Genomic DNA, 21,324 nt, shown 5'->3' on the forward strand with positions numbered 1-21,324 from the left:
AAAAGTGAAAGTGCTGATTTATTTCTTGGTAAGAGATACTGGAAAGAGGGCAACATCCAAGTCTCTGATAACCTATTATAGGTCAGTAGTGGACTAGCCATTTTGAACTGTTGTTATTAGTAATAATTTTGTTAAGTATGATTTATGACACATATTTTGTAAAGCACACCTTTACCACTACTATTATTTGTTCTGTTATTACTTCACAGCCAGAGGCAAAAATCACTGGGTTCATTTGCAATGGCAAACCAAAGCCCATCTAATATATGAGCAAGTTAACTTCCAATAGAAGGTATTAAATTATGTTTTTGTGATGAATCCTTTAGCTTCTCAGACTTTTATCTATCATGCTTCTCATCCTGAGCTCATATTTCCATAGTTCAAGGAAACTGTCATCATCAGTTAATCTCAAGGAAGGGATGTACATATGCATCTTTAGAGGGATGCTGACTGTTGGGGGATGCAAAAAACCTTCTTTAACTATAAAACAGATACTATGACAAGGACTGATTCTCGACTCTAATTTTTATTCAGCATCAATTTTATCTCTCATGAACCAGTGTAATTCCATCGATGGTGTTCTGAGTATTTTATATGAATCTTGCCCCTTTTAGCAATGATAGCTAACATGTCCTGTGTGGGATAAAGATAAGCTACTATTATTGTAGATCCACACATCTGAAGCACAAGTATGTCTTTTATTGTGAATCAAAGCCAAGGCAATTATGGGTGGAGAGCTACAACTGAGAGGAATGAAGAGTACATTGAACTTTTTTCTCTTTTACTTCCAAATAAATATTCTCACCTAATCCAGTTTTCCCGATTTGAAACACTGGGTTTTGTTGGAATCAGATAGTCCTTAGCATTGAGTCACACTTCTGATCCCCAAAGCATTTTAGTGAATGATCCTTGGTTACATTTTCCTTTCTTTTATGAATATCCTTCTCAAAAACACCATCCTCAGTTACTATTTGGGATATTTCTCTTTTAGAGATCAAATTACTATTTTATTTGTTATCTGCCCTGGCCTCTGTTATGAATCCTAAAATCTGTGCTTTTAAGAAAGCATTTTCTCAATATACTTCTGAGCCTTTTGTTTCCCTTTTCCGTGACTTCTTATTTTCAACTGTCTCTGATAGTTCATCTGTCTAAAGATGCTGTCACAGTTAAGAACCCAAACAAATTTCAATCCTTCTTCCATGGAGTCTGTAAAACTGACTACAGTACAAAGATTTACTCCAAATTTTCTCATTTTCAAAGTTGTGATGATTATAGTTATGGTTACCAGAAACTTTTGCTGTAAAATACCAAAGGTGTGGGCAGATATAGTCATGTGTCTGATGTGATAAACTTGTTCACAAGCAGCATAAATTCCTGGCACAGGTATAGTAATAAACTGGGTGTTGAACAGTAAATAAATGTTTCCAATGGCAATTTAGTAACTTAGTTAAAATAGGTCAAGGCATATTAAGTGGCTTTTAAATATAGTCTACTAGAATAAAATGATTCTTCCTCTCCAGAAGGTCACAATGCCAAGGTATACATAATCTACCAAATGAAACAAAACCAAAACAATTAGCAACAACAACAAAAAACCCAGACTCTCAGGATAATCCTGTATTTTTGTCTCATTGTAAAGATTTATCAAAGCTAGGCATATGATATCCATTGCTAATCCTTTATTGTGGGAACTAGGTAGGCACAGGTTACTTGGTGCAATGCCAACAGAAAAATCATAAGCCGTCATTTGATTCACACATCAATTTCTCTCAAATTGATATTCTGAAAAGTTGTCCATACGTGTGATATTTGAGTGCAGTAGTTTTCTAAAGGCAGAACACAGGGACAGTTTTTTTTTCTTTTTAAAAATGTCTACTCAATTTGTAAATATGAAGGAATGGATCAGAGTAACTGTATCTTAGACAAGGCATCCTGACAATAAGATGAAAGTTAGAAGGTGTACTAGAAATATTTCTTGAAATGTTTCCCCAACTTCAGAAAATAAAAGACAAATTTAATTAGAATATAAAGCAGAAATTGTAAGCATGGGCCCCTGTGTCTACAAGTCACACGTCTCTTTAAAAATGTCTTCAATGGTGGTGAACAATTGATACCTTTTGTTGTCAATGAGTATTTTTTGTAAGTATTTCTATGATATATAATCTCTAATGTGTGAAAAAAATATTTCTTCTTTGATGATTTTGTTCAATAGTCATTACCTCTGCACAGTGGTTACTTTCTCTTCTTCAATGACCTGGTCAAGTACCCCAAGCCATTCTTCATATATTCTAGATGTCAGTAGACTTTCTTTGATATTTTGAAGGAATTCCTTATATATAGAGAAAAAATATATTTTGTGGAAAAAATGGAAATTTCTCAATACAAATTTGAGTCTAAAATTCTGTTTAGTTCCAACTTTCTTCATAGCTAAAAAATTTCCTCTTGTTAGAGCATTGACTGATATGTAGGTCTAGTAAGTTTTTTTCCTTCAAAACTAGAAACCTAAGAGTAGATTTTCAGATATGCTTAGATTGCAAAAAATCTCTTCTTAGTTCAATGTGCCTCTAGTGGACAGATGAACAAAATGGTACACATAAGAGACCAATACCTCAACTTGAATACTATTTTTAAATGACAGAAGAATACATATATGGTAACCACAACAAAGATAACCATAGTGAGTTATTATCTGATTTCTCTGGAGCAGAAATTCATGCCTGACATTGAGCACATGAGGTCATGGCTCTTACAGAAGGTCCTGTTACCATTTCACTAAACAAGCATGATGTTCCTAACTCTATTCTAACAAAATGTCCAGTGGCTCCAAGATCCACTGCCTACATATTCATACTAACTCCTGAACCTTGGGATCTGAAAATTGGTTAAAGGAGTCAGAATCATTTTATACCAGAAGATCAAAAAATCTGCTTTGGGATTGGTCCTCCTAGAAATGTAGGAGAGGATTCACAATTGATAGTCCCACAATCTGGCTGCTTAAACAATTCCTGAACAGAACATTGCCCAAGTTAGTAACAATAAGTCAGAATGAGGAAATATCATAAAGCCAAACTTTTAGATAAAGAACTACATGAAAACAAATACTACAAAAAGTGAGAAAATTGGCTTTCCCAAAAATTAAACCTTGAATTTGTAAGCCAATCACAGTTGGTTCTCTTGGAAATAGTACATATATTAACAAAGATAATGGACTCATCAGGTTGTTTGAACGTATTTATGGATCTATTTCTATCTATAAAATGACAGTTAAAAAAATGGGCCATGTATTTTTTAGCAGAAGTGGGAGATTGAAGAGAAACAACATTAGAGCAAGTGAAAGGAAGGAATGAAAAGGTATAATTGAATTTAAAATAAATAGTAAGATTTAAAAATATCATTGTATGGTGCTGAAGGGATGGCTCAGTACTTAAGAATACCCGTTTTAGGCAATCTCAGGAAATAGGAGGTTGGGGGAATCCTCCATAATTTACCAGTGACATGGGAGGTGAGAGACTCTCAGAACTCAAAGGGAGAGACCTTATATGAAATGCCCTACAGTGGGGAGAGGGAACTTATAGAGCCCACCTCCAGCAGGAAGACAGGACATCAAGTGAGGGCTGGGGTTGCCATGCCACAGTCACACCTCTGACCCATAATTGTTCCTGTCTGAAAGAATTACAGGGATGGAAATGGAGGGGAGCCTGAGGAAAAGAAGATCCAGTGACAGGCCCAAAGTGGAATCCAGCTCAAGGGGAGGTCTCAAGGCCTGACACTATTCCTGAGGCTATGGAGCACTCACAAAAAGTTGACCTAGCATGACTGTCCTCCAAAAGACCCAACAAGTAACTGAAAGAATCAGATTCAAATATTTGCACTCAACCAATGGACAGATGCAGCTGATCCCTGTTGTTGAATTAGGGAAAGCTAAAGGAAGCTGAGGAGAAGGGCAACTCTGCAGGAGGACCAGCAGTCTTAATTAATCTGGACCCCTGAGATCTCTCAAACACTGGACCACCAAATAGACAGCATACACCAGCTGATATGAAACCCCCTAACACACATACAGTAGTGGACTTCTAGGTCTGCGTTCATTCAGAGATGATGCGCCTAACTCTCAAGAGACTGAAAGCCCTAGGGCGTTTAGAGGTTAGGTGGGTTGGGGGCATCCACTTGTAGATGGAGTGGGGTGGGGAGGAGGTGTGGGATGTGGAGCAGTTGGAGGGTTCATGGGGGAGCCGGGAATGGAATATGGAATGTAAAAATGAATTAAAAATAAAATAAAATTAAAAAAAGAATACCTGTTTTATAGCCAAGTGAACCTTCATTTGGATATCATTATCTTGTGAGTGAGAGAGTCAAGCAGACCATGAGATCCTACTGAGTCTGCATAGAAAAGATATACAGGAAGAGGCTCCATGCTCTAAAACTAGGAAGAGAAACCTGCCTCTCAAAATGAAGTAGAGAGTGATGAGAATGAAGAGCAGGGGGAGGGGGAGGGGGAGGGGAGGGGTGGGAGGGGATAGGGGATTTTCGGGAGGGAAACTAGGAAAGGGAATAACATTTGAAATGTAAATAAAGAAAGTATCTAATAAAAAAAAGAAAAATCCATCTGAGGAGGCATGCATACCAGGTGATACTTGTACACATGTATGACGTGACTCCATATGTCCACATGGAGTAATCAAATGAAAGATACTTAATTACTTGACTGCTCACTATGATGGCTTTTCCCCCTCTGAATCCCTATTCCTTATGCTGTGAGTATCAGAGGAACCTTTGAGCTTACCAGATTTCTCTCCTATGTACCTACTCTCACTCAAGGGAATGTATGATGAAGGAAACTACTCACAAATGTTCGGAGGAATCCTGAGGGTAGATGACGCCAGGACTGTCTCTATCTTTAAGATCCATGCCACTACATGCGCAGATGGGGTTTTAGGTTTACATCTTCTCTGCAACCCAACTTCTCATATACTGTTTGACATGATGCTATGCTGGGTGAGATTATAAGTATATCCTAAGTTTGGGGTCATTTTTCTTGGATGAGGAACAGCATATCGTGAGAGGAAAATGGGAAATACCTGTCATTCCATGTACAGGACAGAGAATTATTTGTTTCATGAGAACCAGTCCAATGATGTGCACAGCTGTAGTGCAAGGGCTGGCATGGACAAAGAGGACCTTGAACTGGTTTTATGCCTCAAAATGACCCCTAATGTTAACCCTGAAAGCTCGGGCAACATTTAGTTTTACCAGATTTTCCACACTAATAAAGAGATCTGACTTTTCTAGTAGATAGATTCTGATGAATAGTACTCTCTTAACTTCTTATTGTATAGCCAATGATTCGATGCACACGTGTTTCTCTTCATTGTGGTAGGATTGAAGACAGTAGGGGTCATTATAAAAGCAGGATCGTGTCATTCAGACAGACAACGAAAAGTGATGTGAAACTTTCCAGAATTACTGTGGGAAGTTTTCCATCACCACAAATGGAAGTCAGGTCTTTTCCTAGATTTCCTGTCTTATCAACAAAAGCAGTTGTTGGTCCTGGTGAGGATCCGAGCCCCTGTGGAACAAAATGTTATGAAAGGCCTTTTTTTTTTTTTTGAATTTGCTTCCATTTTATTTCTCAGAAGTGAATTTTGAGCAATTTTTTTTAATACATTTTCTTTTTTTTTTATTTTTATATATGCATATCATTGTTTATTTTTTATTTTTTTCCATTTTTTATTAGGTATTTAGCTCATTTACATTTCCAATGCTATACCAAAAGTCCCCCATACCAACCCACCCCCACTCCCCTACCCACCCACTCCCCCTATTTGGCCCTGGCGTTCCCCTGTACTGGGGCATATAAAGTTTGTGTGTCCAATGGGCCTCTCTTTCCAGTGATGGCCGACTAGGCCATCTTTTGATACATATGCAGCTATAGTCAAGAGCTCCAGGGTACTGGTTAGTTCATAATGTTGTTCCACCTATAGGGTTGCAGATCCCTTTAGCTCCTTGGGTATTTTCTCTAGCTCCTCCATTGGGAGCCCTGTGATCCATCCATTAGCTGACTGTGAGCATCCACTTCTGTGTTTGCTAGGCCCCGGCATAGTCTCACAAGAGACAGCTACATCTGGGTCCTTTCGATAAAATCTTGCTAGTGTATGCAATGGTGTCAGCGTTTGGATGCTGATTATGGGGTGGATCCCTGGATATGGGAGTCTCTACATGGTCCATCCTTTCATCTCAGCTCCAAACTTTGTCTCTGTATCTCCTTCCATGGGTGTTTTTTTCCCAAATCTAAGGAGGGGCATAGTGTCCACACTTCAGTCTTCATTCTTCTTGAGTTTCATGTGTTTAGCAAATTGTATCTTATATCTTGGGTATCCTAAGTATGGGGCTAATATCCACTTATCAGTGAGTACATATTGTGTGAGTTCCTTTGTGAATGTGTTACCTCACTCAGGATGATGCCCTCCAGGTCCATCCATTTGCTAGGAATTTCATACATTCATTCTTTTTAATAGCTGAGTAGTACTCCATTGTGTAGATGTACCACATTTTCTGTATCCATTCCTCTAATGAGGGGCATCTGGGTTCTTTCCAGCTTCTGGCTATTATAAATAAGGCTGCTATGAACATAGTGGAGCATGTGTCCTTCTTACCAGTTGGGGCATCTTCTGGATATATGCCCAGGAGAGGTATTGCTGGATCCTCCGGTAGTACTATGTCGGATTTTCTGAGGAACCGCCAGAGTGATTTCCAGAGTGGTTGTACAAGCCTGCAATCCCACCAACAATGGAGGAGTGTTCCTCTTTCTCCACATCCATGCCAGCATCTTCTGTCACTTGAATTTTTGATCTTAGCCATTCTGACTGGTGTGAGGTGGAATCTCAGGGTTGTTTTGATTTACATTTCCCTGATGATTAAGGATGTTGAACATTTTTTCAGGTGCTTCTCTGCCATTCGGTATTCCTCAGGTGAGAATTCTTTGTTCAGTTCTGAGCCCCATTTCTTAATGGGGTTATTTGATTTTCTGAAGTCCACCTTCTTGAGTTCTTTATATATGTTGGATATTAGTCCCCTATCTGATTTAGGGTAGGTAAAGATCCTTTCCCAATCTGTTGGTGGTCTTTTTGTCTTATTGACGGTGTCTTTTGCCTTGCAGAAACTTTGGAGTTTCATTAGGTCCCATTTGTCAATTCTCGATCTTTCAGTACAAGCCATTGCTGTTCTGTTCAGGAATTTTTCCCCTGTGCCCATATTTTCAAGGCTTTCCCCCACTTTCTCCTCTATGAGATTCAGTGTCTCTGATTTTATGTGAAGTTCCTTGATCCACTTAGATTTGACCTTAGTACAAGGAGATAAGTATGGATCGATTCGCATTCTTCTACACGATAACAACCAGTTGTGCCACCACCAATTGTTGAAAATGCTGTCTTTTTTCCACTGGATGGTTTTAGCTCCCTTGTCGAAGATCAAGTGACCATAGGTGTGTGGGTTCATTTCTGGGTCTTCAATTCTATTCCATTGGTCTACTTGTCTGTCTCTATACCAGTACCATGCAGTTTTTATCACAATTGCTCTGTAGTAAAGCTTTAGGTCAGGCATGGTGATTCCACCATAGGTTCTTTTATCCTTGAGAAGACTTTTTGCTATCCTAGGTTTTTTGATATTCCAGATGAATTTGCACATTGCTCCTTCTAATTCGTTGAAGAATTGAGTTGGAATTTTGATGGGGATTGCATTGAATCTGTAGATTGCTTTTGGCAAGATAGCCATTTTTACAATGTTGATCCTGCCAATTCATGAGCATGGGAGATCTTTCCATCTTCTGAGATCTTCTTTAATTTCTTTCTTCAGAGATTTGAAGTTTTTATCATACAGATCTTTCACTTCCTTAGTTAGAGTCACGCCAAGATATTTTATATTATTTGTGACTATTGAGAAGGGTGTTGTTTCCCTATTTTCTTTCTCAGCCTGTTTATTCTTTGTATAGAGAAAGGCCATTGACTTGTTTGAGTTTATTTTATATCCAGCTACTTCACCGAAGCTGTTTATCAGGCTTAGGAGTTCTCTGGTAGAATTTTTAGGGTCACTTATATATACTGTCATATCATCTGCAAAAAGTGATATTTTGACTTCCTCTTTTCCAATTTGTATCCCCTTGATCTCCTTTTGTTGTCGAATTGCTCTGGCTAATACTTCAAGTACTATGTTGAAAAGGTAGGGAGAAAGTGGGCAGCCTTGTCTAGTCCCTGATTTTAGTGGGATTGCTTCCAGCTTCTCTCCATTTACTTTGATGTTGGCTACTGGTTTGCTGTAGATTGCTTTTATCATGTTTAGGTATGGGCCTTGAATTCCTGATCTTTCCAACACTTTTATCATGAATGGGTGTTGGATCTTGTCAAATGCTTTTTCTGCATCTAACGAGATGATCATATGGTTTTTGTCTTTGAGTTTGTTTATATAATGGATTACATTGATGGATTTTCGTATATTAAACCATCCCTGCATCCCTGGAATAAAACCTACTTGGTCAGGATGGATGATTGCTTTAATATGTTCTTGGATTCGGTTAGCGAGAATTTTATTGAGGATTTTTGCATCGATATTCATAAGAGAAATTGGTCTGAAGTTCTCTATCTTTGTTGGGTCTTTCTGTGGTTTAGGTATCAGAGTAATAGTGGCTTCATAAAATGAGTTGGGTAGAGTACCTTCTACTTCTATTTTGTGAAATAGTTTGTGCAGAACTGGAATTAGATCTTCTTTGAAGGTCTGATAGAACTCTGCACTAACCCGTCTGGTCCTGGGCTTTTTTTGGCTGGGAGACTATTAATAACTGCTTCTATTTCTTTAGGTGATATGGGACTGTTTAGATGGTCAACTTGATCCTAATTCAACTTTAGTACCTGGTATCTGTCCAGAAATTTGTCCATTTCGTCCAGGTTTTCCAGTTTTTTTGAGTATAGCCTTTTGTAGAAGGATCTGATGGTGTTTTGGATTTCTTCAGGATCTGTTGTTATGTCTCCCTTTTCATTTCTGATTTTGTTAATTAGGATTTTGTCCCTGTGCCCTTTAGTGAGTCTAGCTAAGGGTTTATCTATCTTGTTGATTTTCTCAAAGAACCAACTCCTCCTTTGGTTAATTCTTTGAATAGTTCTTCTTGTTTCCACTTGGTTGATTTCACCCCTGAGTTTGATTATTTCCTGCTGTCTACTCCTCTTGGGTGAATTTGCTTCCTTTTTTTCTAGAGCTTTTAGATGTGTTGTCAAGCTGCTAGTATGTGCTCTCTCCCGTTTCTTCTTGGAGGCACTCAGAGCTATGAGTTTCCCTCTTAGAAATGCTTTCATAATGTCCCATAGGTTTGGGTACGTTGTGGCTTCATTTTCATTAAACTCTAAAAAGTCGTTTCTGGGTTCTGATGATGGTGAGTGGTCCTGGTTTCTCTTAGTAGGATTCTTACGTTTACCTTTCGCCATCTGGCAATCTCTGGAGCTAGTTGTTATAGTTGTCTTTGTTTAGAGATTGTTCCTCTGTTGATTTTTTTACGCTCTATCAGCAGACATTGGAGACTAGCTTTCTCCTCTGAGTTTCAGTGGTCAGAGCAGTCTCTGCAGGCAAGCTCTCCTCTTTCAGGGAAGGTGCACAGTTATCTGGTGTTTGGACCTCCTCCTGGCTGAAGATGAAGGCCCAAAACAGGATCTTTCCCAGAAGCTGTGTTGCTTTGGCCAGGAAGGTGGCCGGTTGTCTGGAGCCGAAGATGGCGCCGCCTCAGAAGCTCTGAGGCTCTCGCCTGTCTCAGAAAAGCCTGGCCTCTGTATTCTACACAGTCACCCGTGCAGACTGCCCTCCGCAGAGTCCCGGAGCCAAGGAGGCTCCCGCCGGGGCCTGAGGCACAAACCTCTGGGGCAAGGCCTTCATTTCTTAACTGTTCTTTCCTTTGCATTTAAGGAGGAAGTGAGATCATTACAAGAAATATTGTCATTTATATACTTTTTTGTTCCATTTTTGTATTTTAATTAGGTATTTTCTACATTTACATTTCCAATGCTACAACAAAAGGCCCCCATATCCTCCTCCCCCCACTTCCCTCCCACCCCCCACTTCCACTTCTTGGCCCTGGCGTTCCCCTGTACTGAGGCATATAAAGTTTGAAAGACCAATGGGCCTCTCTTTCCACTGATGGCCAACTAGGCCATCTTATGATACATATGCAGCTAGAGACACGAGCTCTGGGGGTACTGGGTAGTTCATATTGTTGTTCCACCTATAGGGTTGTAGACCCATTTAGCTCCTTGGGTACTTATTCTAGCTCCTCCATTGGGGGCCCTGTGATCCATTCAATAGCTGACTTTGAGCATCCACTTATGTGTTTGCTAGGCCCCAGCATAGCCTCACAAGAAACAGCTATATCAGGGTCCTTTCAGCAAAATCTTGCTAGTGTGTGCAATGGTGTCAGCGTTTGGAGGCTGATTATGGGATGGATCCCGGGCATGGCAGTCTCTAGTTGGCCATCCTTTCGTCTCAGCTCCAAACTTTGTCTCTGTAACTCCTTCCATGGGTGATTGTTCCCAATTCTAAGAAGGGGCAAAGTGTCCACACTTTGGTCTTCTTTCTTCTCGAGTTTCATGTGTTTAGCAAATTGTGTCTTATATCTTGGGTATTCTAAGTTTCTGTGCTGATATCCACTTATCAGTGAGTACATATCATGTGAGTTCTTTTGTGATTGGGTTACCTCACTTAGGATGATGCCCTCCAGGTCCATCCATTTGCCTAGAAATTTCATAAATTCGTTCTTTTTAATAGGTGAGTAGTACTCCAATGTGTAAATGTACCACATTTTCTGTATCCATTCCTCTGTTGAGGGGCGTCTGGTTTCTTTCCAGCGTCTTCCTATTACAAATATGGCTGCTATGAACATAGTTGAGCATGTGTCCTTCTACCAGTTGGAACATCTTCTGAATATATGTCCAGGAGAGGTATTTTGGGATCCTCCGGTAGTACTATGTCCAATTTTCTGAGGAACCTCCAGACTGATTTCCAGAGTAGTTGTACAAGCTTACAATCCCACCAACAATGGAGGAGTGTTCCTCTTTCTCCACATCCTCGTCAGCATCTGCTCTCACCTGAATTTTTGACCTTCGCCATTCTGGTTGGTGTGAAGTGGAATCTCAGGGTGGTTTTGATTTGCATTTCCCTGATGATTAAGGATGTTGAACATTTTTTTGGGTGCTTCTCAGCCATTCAGTATTCCTCAGGTGAGAATTCTTTGTTTAGCTCTGAGCCCCATTTTTTAATGGGGTTATTAGATTTTCTGGAGTCTACCTTCTTGAGTTCTTTATATATATTGGATATTAGTCCCCTATTTGATTTAGGATAGGTAAAGATCCTTCCCCAATCTCTTGGTGGCCTTTTTGTCTTATTGACAGTGTCTTTTGCCTTACAGAATCTTTGCCGTTTTATGAGGTCCCATTTGTCTATTTCCGATTTTACAGCACAAGCCATTGCTGTTCTATTCAGGAATTTTTCCCCTGTGCCCATACCTTTGAGGCTTTTCCCCACTTCCTCCTCTATAAGTTTCAGTGTCTCTGGTTTTATGTGGAGTTCCTTGATCAACTTAGATTTGACCTTAGTACAAGGAGATAGGAATGGATCATTTCACATTCTTCTACATGATAACCACCAGTTGTGCCAGCACCATTTGTTGAAAATGCTGTCTTTTTTCCACTGGATGGTTTTAGCTCCCTTGTCAAAGATCAAGTGACCACAGGTGAGTGGTTTCATTTGTGGGTCGTCAATTCTATTCCATTGGTCTACTTGTCTGTCGCTATACCAGTAACATGCAATTTTTATCATTATTGTTCTGTAGTACAGCTTTAGGTCAGGTATGGTGATTCCACCAGAGGTACTTTTATCCTTGAGAAGAGTTTTTGCTATCCTAGGTTTTTTATTATTCCAGATGAATTTGCAGATTGACCTTTCTAATTCGTTGAAGAATTGAGTTGAAATTTTGATGGGGATTGCATTGAATCTGTAGATTGATTTTGGCAAGACAGCCATTTTTACTATATCGATCCTGCCTATCCATTAGCATGGGAGATCTTTCCATTTTCTGAGATCTTCTTTAATTTCTTTCTTAAGAGACTTGAAGTGCACATTTTTTAAAAATCAGAATTTCAATTGTTCATTTTCCTTGTTGTAATTTGTTACTCTGCCTGTAATAGCTTTATTTTCTTCTCTGTACTCTACACTCTTACTAATCTTAGAGACATGATCTAGTGTTAACCAGTGGAAAATCTCACAAAATGTTACTGTCAAACTCTGTACTGCATCATGAAATACTCCATACATGATTTTAACAAGTTTCCTGAGTATGCACTTTCCATTGCCTTTGTGGTCATATCCATTTTTATATCTAACCTCACTTGTATTCACTTGAAGCAGTGTTGTATCATTCTCAACTGTAGTGAATCTCCTCTCATTCCTAGTTTTCTTGATGAGGTTTTAGAAGAACCATTGCCAAATTTTTCTCCTCAGCAGTGTGTCCCCTTCAAGAGAAAGTATATAGGACTATTTTTTCAGACTCTGTACCCTGATTCCATAGTGTTCATTCAAACCTGAGATCAAAGTTTTTCTCTTCTAAGACTTCTTTGAGAATATTAGACCATAATAGAATCTTATATAAGTTACATAAAACAAATGCATTAAAAATAAACAAAATAGCCACATAACAAAATATAATATAAACAGTCTTCTTCAGTGTAGAACATACTAGCAGACTCACTATTTAATACTCATAACTATGTCACAAGTAATATTATACATACTGAAAAAGATATATATATATATATATATATATATATATATATATATATATATATATATTCCAAATATACAGACCTTAAAAACATTCAAGAGGTGTATGTGGGACATTTTCAAGAAAGGGGAATAAGGGGAGATTATGAAAGCATTCTATTATTTGAAAAATATTTAAAATTTCCCAAAACTCCAGTATATAAATATTAGGTTCATTTCAACTCTAGATGCATGTCTAGAAGGGAGACACAGCATATACTTGCTGTGTGGTCTGAAATGAGATTAGAGACTGAACTACATGTATAAGGCTATTTCTAGTCAATCCCACAACAGATTATCTTCAATTCTATGCATATGATTGTTTTGTGTGTAGCTCTCATTACATTAGTCTGTGAAAATGCAGTTCATAGGTAATTTTCTGCTCTGATCATGAAACTACATGAAGGGAACCTATGTGGATCCAGGTATTAAAATTCTTATTCTAATAGGACAAAAATGTGTACACATACTTGTGTGCATACAGCATCCTAACATTCTAGTTTATGATAAATATCTGCCTGCAAAAATGAAATGTTCTCCCCCAAAACAAGGTGAATATTGACATTAGAATTTAGAGTTTTCTTAAACTGGACCTGAAGCATATTCAGTTGTTTTTTTCTTTTGGATTCTACAGGGTCCCTCCTCCAAGCAAGAAAATGACAATATGCTGTAATATTTTATTTCAACAAGAACTGGGAACTGAGAAAGGGCACTTGAAGGAAGTTGGTAGACTCACTTCTTTGCTGCTGGTTTTTTTGCTGAACCAAGGTTTTAAGGGGAATTGCCCCTGTGCAGCTGAATTTAGATATTTCATAAGCCACCCAGACAGGGAAGCTAAAGCTGTGACATTTCTTGAGTTCCGTGGACTAAAGTTCATCTGAATGCTGATCATTGTAGTGTCACTGGATAGTCATGGTCTGTGAGAAGGAAATAGGAATATGAGTTGAAGCTAATGATAATGAGTATAAGCAACCCTCCCAATACGATTTAGTATGCACTGCTGTATCTTAATTCTCCTCCTTCTTCTGCTCAATGTAGACTGTACACACTAGAAGATTAGGACCATGTCAGGGATACTGAAAACACCAAGGAGAAAAATTTCAATTTGACACTTTGTTTAGAGGACATAGACTCCTCAGGACAGTGTGTAGAGGGACTTTGCTGAACTCCTTTCTGACAGTGTTAAGACCTGCCTGACAAAAAGGCCACCAACAGGCTGGGAAAGGATCTTCAGCTATCCTAAATCAGATAGGGGACTAATATCCAATATATATAAAGAACTCAAGAAGGTAGACTCCAGAAAATCTAATAATTCCATTAAAAATGGGGCTCAGAGCTAAACAAAGAATTCTCACCTGAGGAATACCGAATGGCTGAGAAGCACCTGAAAAAATGTTCAACATCCTTAATCATCAGGGAAATGCAAATCAAAACAACCCTGAGATTCCACCTCACACCAGTCAGAATGGCTAAGGTCAAAAATTCAGGTGACAGCAGATGTTGACGAGGATGTGGAGAAAGAGGAACACTCCTCCACTGTTGGTGGGATTGCAAGCTTGTAGAACCACTAAGGAAATCAGTCTGGTGGTTCCTCAGAAAATTGGACATGGTACTACCAGAGGATCCTGAAATACCTCTCCTGGGCATATATCCAGAAGATGTCCCAACAGGTAAGAAGGACACATGCTCCACTATGTTCATAGCAGCCTTATTTATAATAGCCAGAAGCTGGAAAGAACCCAGATGCCCCTCAACAAAGGAATGGATTCAGAAAATGTGGTACATTTACACAATGGAGTACTACTCAGCTATTAAAAAGAATGAATGTATGAAATTTCTAGGCAAATGGATGGACCTGGAGGGCATCATCCTGAGTGAGGTAACCCAATCACAAAAGAACTCACACAATATGTACTCACTTATAAGTGGATATTAGCCCAGAAACTTAGAATACCCAAGATATAAGATACAATTTGCTAAACACATGAAACTCAAGAAGAAAGAAGACCAAAGTGTGGACACTTTGCCCCTTCTTAGAATTGGGAACAAAACGCACATGGAAGGAGTTACATAGACAAAGTTTGGAGCTGAGATGAAAGGATGGACCATTTAGAGACTGCCATATCCGGGGATCCATCCCATAATCAGCCTCCAAACGCTGACACCATTGCATACCCTAGCAAGATTTTGCTGAAAGGACCCTGATATAGCTGTCTCTTGTGAGACTATGCCGGGGCCTAGCAAACACATAAGTGGATGCTCACAGTCAGCTATTGGATGCATCACAGGGTCCCCAATGGAGGAGCTAGAGAAAGTAACCAAGGAGCTAAAGTGATCTGCAACCTTATAGGTGGAACAACAATATGAACTACTCAGTACCCCCCAGAGCTCGTGTCTCTAGCTGCATATGTATCATAAGATGGCCTAGTCGGCCATCAGTGGAAAAAGAGGTCCGTTGGTCGTGCAAACTTTATCTGCTTCAGTACAGGGGAATGCCAGGGCCAAGAAGTGGGAGTAGGCGGGACATCGGGTTTGGGACTTTTGGGATAGCATTGGAAATGTAAATGAAATAAATACCTAATTTTAAAAAAAGCTGAAAAAAAAGACCTGCCTTTTGGAGTATTGATATTAATAAGATTTTTACATCATAAGAATCTTACATCACTTGCTTACCTTTATATTAATCCATTTAATATTTTCATACTTCATATATAGAATAAAATATGAGCACCAAGTGCCTTCATAAAGATATTGGAGAGACTCTATACTAACAGCTTAACAGCACAACTGAAAAATCAAGAACAAGAAGAAGCAAACACACCCAAGAGGAATAGATGGCAGGAAATAATATCAAGGCTGAAATTAACCAATTAGAAACAAAGAAAATAATACAAAGAATTAACAATACAAAGATCTTATTCTTTGAGAAAACCAATAAGATACACAAACCCTTAGCCAAACTAAGTAAAACTCACATTGGAAAAATCAGAATGAAAAATTTGACATAACAATTAAAAAAATGAGGAAATTCAAAAGAATCATTAGGTCTTAAAAGCCTATACTTGACAAAACTGGAAAATCTAGATGAAATGGATGATTTTCTAAGCAGATATCACATACCACGGTTAAGTCAATATCAGGTAAATTACCTCAACCATCCCATAATCCCTAAGGAAGTAGAAGCAGTCATTAACAATATCCCAACCAAATTAATTAATTAATTAATTAATTAAGTATGTAAGTAAATTTAAAAAAAAGCCCAAGGCCAGAGGGTTTCAATGCAGAATTCTACCAGGCATTCAAAAAGGAGCTAAAACCAATACTCCTCAAAATATTTCACAAAATAGAAACAGAATGAGAGATCATGCTGGTGAGATTATGGAGAAAGGGGAACACTCCTCCATTGCTGGTAGGATGGCAAATTTGTACAACCACAGTAGAAATTAATCTGTTGGTTCCTCAGAAAACTGGAAATAATTCTATCTGAAAACCCAGCTTTACCAATCATGGGTATATACCTAAAAAAAAAAAAACTCCACCATACCATGAAGACATATGCTCCACTGTGCTCTTAGTAGCCTTATTCATAATATTCAGAAAGTGGAACCAACCCAGATGTTTCTCAACTGAAGAATGGATAAGAAAAATGTGGTACATCTACACAATGGAATGCTATTCAGCTATTAAAAACAAGGACATAAAGAATGTTTCAGGCAAATGTATAGAAGTAGAAAATAACATCTTGAGTGAGTTAACCCAGTCCCAAAAGGACATGCATGGATATACTCACTGATAAATGGATATTAGTAAAAAAGTACAGAATACCTATGACCCTAAGAAGTCCAACAGAAAGGAATACCTATGTGAGGATACTTCAGTCTTACCTAGAAGTGGGAACTAAATAATCATGGAAGGCAGAGGGAGGGAGGGAATTTGGTGAGACAGTTGAGGGGGAGGGGAAAAGGTGCAGGATCAGGCATGGGGCAAGATATGAGAAAGGCCAAAAGGGCCAGGAGAATGAATGAAAATATGCAGCTTCTGTGGTTAAGGAGAGCGGGGACTTCCCTTTATAATATCCCAGAGACATGGCTTGGGTGAGGCTACAAAGACTCAATGTGAGTGATCTTAGCCAAAACGCCCAATAGTGGGGATATGGAATCTGAAGTGTCCACCTACTGTAGTCAGGACCCACAGTGGATAAATGGGGACACTAACCCACCTACAAAACTTTCAACCCCAAATTGCTCCTGTCAAAAAGAAATGTAGGACAAAAATGGAGCAGGAATGGCCAGTTAGTGACAGTCCCAACTTGGGATCTACCCCATTGGCAGACACCAATCTTGACACTGTTACTGATGTTATGTTGTGCTTGCAGACAGGAGCCTACCATAACTTTCCTCTGAGAGACATACAGATACTCATGTAGAAGAATGCGAATTGATCCATTTCTATCTCCTTGTACTAAGGTCAAATCTAAGTGGATTAAGGAACTCCACATAAAACCAGAGACACTGAAAATTCCTGAACAGAACAGCAATGGCTTGTGCTGTAAAATCGAGAATTGATAAATGGGACCTCATAAAATGGCAAAGATTCTGTAAGGCAAAAGACACTGTCAATAAGACAAAAAGGCCACCAAGAGATTGGGGAAGGATCTTTACCTACACTAAATCAAATAGGGGACAATATATATAAAGAACTCAAGAAGGTAGACTCCAGAAAATCTAATAACCCCATTAAAAAAATGGGGCTCAGAGCTAAACAAAGAATTCTCACCTGAGGAATACCGAATGGCTGAGAAGCACCTGAAAAAATGTTCAGCATCCTTAATCATCAGGGAAATGCAAATCAAAACAACCCTGAGATTCCACCTCACACCAGTCAGCTGACTGAGACATACAGATACTCATAGCCGAGCATTGTACTGAGGTCAAGAGCCCCTTTGGAAGAGTTAAGGGAAGGATTCAAAGAACTGAAGGGAATGGTAACCCTACAGGAAGACCAACAGTGTCAACTAGGCTGGACCCCTGGAAGCTCCCAGAGACTGAGCTACCAACCAAAGAGCATATATGGGCTGGTTACCTCGGACACCTATGTAGGAGAAGGATGTCTTGTCTGGCTTCAGTGGGAGACGATGTTCCTAAACCTTCCGATATTTGATGTACCAGAGATGGGAAGTAAAATCTGCAAAAAGAGGACCAGCAAAGAATATGTGTTCATACGGTTTGGGGGCTGGTACCCATTAGGTAATTCTATTAGCCATGCAAAGTGCTGTTCATTTCATTATTTTCTCTCATGATGACTGCTGCATTCATAAAGAATCCATTTCCACACATTCAAAATGAATGCTATGAAATTAACAAGAATGTTAAGTTCTTGGGATTTTTGAAACATTAATGATATACAAAGCTCTTCCAAACCTTAGAATTAAAATAATATCAAGTTGACACATTTCACTCAATATTTTTTAAAAGAATGTTCCTGATCTTTCACCGCCACTACACTTGTCTTTTAACTGACTGAGAACTCTAATTGTGTCCACCTTACAAAGCAAAATGCATAGATGTTTTTATCCATGCCTATATTCTCAGCACTCATTTGGTTGAGACAGTGAGGATTGAGAGTTCTTAACCTGCTTAGGCTTATTACCAATACTCTGTTCCATAAAGGAAATAAAAACAATCAAATGTGTGGGTAGATTTTGCCCTGGTTATTATCTAGCGTACTGAGACCCTGAAAATAAGTTTTATAGAAAAAAAATTGGAATATAGTTTCAGTTCTCTTGGAATAATTAAAATTTCTCCATAGATTGTTTTCACTGTACATGAGAAAAGTTTGAAGAACAAGAAAATGTTCTCTGTTCTCCAATAGACATCATTATTGTCATGAGTTTGAAGGTTACTGTATGCCTTAGGACTTCACCTTTTCAATAGTTTCTAAAAGACCAGCTTTGCAAACACACTTGGTAATCTCACATTTTAAGTCTTATCCAAATGCTTCTGATAATTCTATTACTATTATTTGCCAATAATCTATTGAAAAATTCCAGGAAAAATGGCAACAGAAGGAATAGCAAGTCAGGAATCATCATTCATTCAGTGAAGAAATCTCTCATTCAGTGGGGAATGCTGGTCACAGGGAGATGTGAACTGAATATTTTACATGGATTCAGTGAAATGGCCACATTTCCTATTTTCATTCCAAAACAGAATCTACATAGTTTAGTGTAAACAGATATATATTTTAAAAGTTCTACATTTTAATTTCAGACTTATTGCATGTAAGTGTTTTGCTCACATGTATACCTTGTACCATGTACCTATGGTACCTATGCAGGTCAGTGAGGGATTTAGATCCCCTGACTATGTAGTAATGGATGGCTGTGAGCTACCATGTGGGTGTTGGGGATCACTGAGACATCGCCTAGTTAGTAGGATTTTCTGTAATGATTACCAAATGACTTTTTTCCAATGCTTTTTGTTTTGTTTGCCTTTTTAGGAAAATTATTTTTCTCAAATGGGAAAGCACAGAAAAATTGCAGTTATTTTTTCTTAGACCTCAGACTGTTGCATAATGAGATGTTATTATGTGCCTGAAGGATATATTAAATAGTTATTAATTATGAGTTAATTGAATGAAATAATGTTTAAGATAGTTTGATTTATTATGTATATAAATTTAAGGGTAAATAATGAAAACACTGAGAATTTAGGGATAGACCACTGAGCTCAATTAGTCCCTCCTTAGATTTCCTTCTTATTTTCCTTGGAGTGCTCTTGGAGCTCCTTCATGGCCAGAACAGAAGCACAATTATTAATCTTGAATGTTCTGGGAGGCAAAAGGAAACAACCATCACAAACAATCTGACAGTAGAATCTTGAAGAGTGTAGCCATTTCCTTTCCTTACCATTTCCAGCTGTTTAGCAGAAAAATTATTAGGACCAGTATTAATAATATGTCTTCTGACCACATGTTTGAGTCATCAGAAGAAAACCCTTGGGTACTCACCTTTCCTCTCTGAGTCTTGATCTGTTGATCCACAATAGAATAAGGAATTGTATTCAGCCATTCACATGAACCAAGACAAATATTATTACAAAATTTCTTACATCTGTCTTTGCAGACTGTGTGGAATATTAAACTTCGATTTGACATGACCACACAACCTAGTACCCAGAAGGTCATACACTCACTGTGATTTTGGTGACTTGATAAAGGAACATTTGGAGAATATGGTAACTTTAGCAACAGTGAGCAAAATAGACAAAAACAAAAACAAGAAAACGGAGAGGCTTTGAGGATGCCTAGGAGTAAAAACAACTTTTTGCTTTCATTCAGAGATGACCAGTCTGTGAACAGACATGTGTCTAACCTGAAAAATAATCCAGATACTGGAAAAAAGTTCCATCTGTTGAAATATTCTGTCGAAATGCTTAATATCCTCCAGGAGTGGCTAAAATAAAAATGTGCTGTAATTGGAGCTATTATTAATCGTACTTTATTCATGATTAAAATCCTTGCATTATCTCATAAAGTTTCTTTTCATTTTTTTATTGGTTATTTTATTTAAATTTCAAATGTTATCCCTTTTCCTAGTTTCCCCTCCACAAGCCCCCATCCCCTTCTCCCTCCCCCTGCCTCTACCACCCACTCACTCACTCCTGCCTTAGTGGCCTAGTATTCCCCTATCCTGGGTCATTAAACCTCCACAGGACCAAGGGACTACTACCCTCCCAGTGATTCCATATAGGGCAATTCTCTGCTACATATCCAGCTGAAGGCATGGGTCCACTCTGTGTACTCTTTGGTTGACGGTTTAGTTCCTGGGAGCTTTGGGGGTCTGGTTGGTTGGCACTGTTGTTCTTCCTATAAGGTTGCAAACCCCTTTAACTCGTACAGTCTTTGCCCTAACTTCCTTATTGGTGTCCCCACACTCAGTCCAATGTTTGGCTGTGTACATCCACATCTGTATTGGCCTGACTCTGGCAAAACCTCTCTGGGGACAGCTAATACTGAGCTTCTGTCAGTAAGCACTTCTTTGAATTAGCCTTAGTTTCTGGGTTTGGTGTCAGCACATGGGATGGATCCCTATTTGGGGCAGTCTCTGGATGGCCTTTCCTTCAGTCTCTGCTCCACTCTTTGTCCCTGCATTTACTTTTGACATCCCATAAAATTTTTAAGTATTAAACTAACAGACATAAACTCAAAAGCAGACACTCACACCATCACACACACATCCATACCCCAACATACAAAGAGAGTAGAGAGGGGACAGGACTAGAGGCAGAGACAGACTGACACACAGAATGTCATCATATAGACTCACAGAAAGTGACAGAGGGACATACAGACATACATTGAAACACACACACACATACACACACAGAATTACACAAAGATACACATTTATAAACAGAAAGACAAAAATTTACACAGATATGGATGCAGAAAAAAAGAAGATAGACAGAAATACATTTA

General features: G+C 38.7%; 1 long non-coding RNA gene across 2 annotated transcripts in view; it reads right to left on the reverse strand.

Moving 5' to 3' along the window:
• Gm31466 overlaps window positions 1-21,324 on the reverse strand; it is a 103,710-nt gene that overhangs the window by 6,960 nt on the left and 75,426 nt on the right. For both annotated transcript variants that reach the window (XR_001783796.1, XR_001783795.1), the window contains exons 6-7: window positions 17,929-18,030; window positions 13,583-13,763 (exon numbers count right to left, since the gene is read on the reverse strand). This is a non-coding gene — a long non-coding RNA (predicted gene, 31466). The remainder of the gene's footprint in view (window positions 1-13,582; window positions 13,764-17,928; window positions 18,031-21,324) is intronic.

Source organism: Mus musculus, chromosome 3, assembly GCF_000001635.26.
Source record: "Mus musculus strain C57BL/6J chromosome 3, GRCm38.p6 C57BL/6J".
Classification (NCBI taxonomy): domain Eukaryota; kingdom Metazoa; phylum Chordata; class Mammalia; order Rodentia; family Muridae; genus Mus; species Mus musculus.